Genomic DNA, 1,991 nt, shown 5'->3' with positions numbered 1-1,991 from the left:
CACTGAAGTTAGATGAGAGGCTACAGGAACAGTGGCAGAATATAATCAAATTTGAATAGAGAACAGGCAAAGGAATCCAGTTAGTGAGGACTCAGGCCACAAAGGGTCAAATCAAGTTTGATGCTGTTTTACGGGCCTGACTACTAACATTCTTCCTGGCCAAAAATTAATCCCAGAGAATGGGGTTAGGGTAAACCTTTGTGCGAGAAATGAAAGTGTTTACTTTTTTGTGTTAAAGTGTTATTATAATTAAATCAAACAGACCATGGTAACATGAACCTTGTCTAGGATGCTGACAGGTAAAGAGGAAATTCAAAGGCGGATTTGAAATGCATCAAGAGGGAGGAATTGATTGAATTTGTGGGTTAGCTAGAGGTTGAGAAGATATCAGTGAGCTTTTTAAACTTTGTGTACCTAGGACCAGTTAATAGAAAAAGGACAGGTCAATAGGAGTCACTCTTTGGGGTGAAGAGGAGCATCGGTTCTGCATTAGGCATGTTGCGTTTAACGTGATTGTGGCAATAGTTCTAGAAACAACTGAGCCATGTGAGAAAAACGTTGCATGACCTACTACAGTGAGTATTCTTATATTCTTATGTAACTATAACTATCCTGCGTGATCATTTGTGGATCTCAATGTTTCTGTGGCTTGTAGTCCTGAGCAAACTATTGAGATGATAGTGGAAAAGACAAATAATTTAAATTTACAAAGAATATTTGTCATCTGCTCCAAGAAAACAGCAAATGGGGGATGACGTCAGTGCCGTGGGAGGGCCTAGAGGGCCCAGGAGCCCTGGAATGGGAGGCCGGGTTGGCCTCCAAGGAGTCTTTGGCAAGCAGCACTGGGGCCAGGGCCAAGGCGTGGAGCTTGTGGAGGCAAGGCTGAGGACAAGGAGTGGATCCCCGACATCAAGCTGGGCTTGCCTGATCAAGGACATGAAGATCAAGTCCCTAGAGGAGATCTCTCTCTTCTCCCTGCCCATCAAGGACTCTGAGATCATTGACTTTTAACTGGATGAGGTTTTGAAGGTTATGCCTGTGCAGAAGCAGGCACAAGCTGGCCAGGGCGTTTGTGGCCATCAGAGATTCCGGGGGACATGCGGGTCTTAGTGTTAAGTGCTGCAAGGGAGATAGCCACTCCATCCGTGGGCCATCCTCCTGGCCAAGCTTTCCATTGTCCCTGTGGGGAGAAGTGCTGGGGGAACAAGATCAGCAAGCCCCATATTGTCCCATGCAAGGTGACTGGCCGCTGTGGCTCTGTGCTGGTGCGCCTCACCCCTGCCCCCAGAGGCACTGCCCAAGAAGCTACTGATGACGGCCAGTATTGACACCTGCCACACCTCAGCCCGGGCCTGTGCTGCCACCCTAGGCAACTTCACCCAGGCCACTTTTGATGCCATTTCCAGGACCTATGGCTATTTCACTATGACCTCTGGAAAGAGACTGTGTTCACCAAGTCTCCGTATTAGGAATTCACTGGCCAGCCTGTAAAGACTCACACCAGAGTCTCCATGAAGAGAACCCAGGCTCCAGATGTGGTCACTACGTAGTTTTACACAAGAAAAATGAAGTTAATTAAGGCCTGTTAAAAAAATAATAATAAATACATTTACAAAGAATATTTGCCTTTCTTCTTAAAAAGACTAATTAATTTGAAATTAAAAATGAGGGACATTAAAGTATACAGTTGTTTAGCAGGAAAGCCAAGTTCATTTAAATATATAAAACAATGAGGCTGCAGACAGCTCCAGGGGTATCATTTATATTGTACTGTATATGAAAGAGGCACATTGGAATTGCATATTACATAACCCAAGCAACTATGCTTGATGACTTCAGATATGGAGTTCATAAATAAACTTGGTAATAACACTTATGATTTGAAAGTAAACAAATATAACAGAGTAGAAGTAAAATGCAATATTCTAATCCCATCCAACAAATTTAAAGCTGAAGAAAAAGCCCCAAATGTATACGAAATATATGAAGAA

At 43.6% G+C, this 1,991-nt stretch overlaps 1 pseudogene; it reads left to right on the top strand.

Moving 5' to 3' along the window:
- The first annotated feature begins 744 nt into the window (after window positions 1-744).
- Window positions 745-1,550, top strand: LOC103668191 (annotated as a pseudogene).
- Window positions 1,551-1,991: the final 441 nt, after the last annotated feature.

This window comes from Ursus maritimus, assembly GCF_017311325.1.
Source record: "Ursus maritimus isolate PB19 chromosome X unlocalized genomic scaffold, ASM1731132v1 scaffold_X1, whole genome shotgun sequence".
In the NCBI taxonomy this organism is placed as follows: Eukaryota; Metazoa; Chordata; class Mammalia; order Carnivora; family Ursidae; genus Ursus; species Ursus maritimus.
Note: the sequence above shows the minus strand (reverse complement) of the source record. Positions and strands in the feature narration are given on the sequence as shown.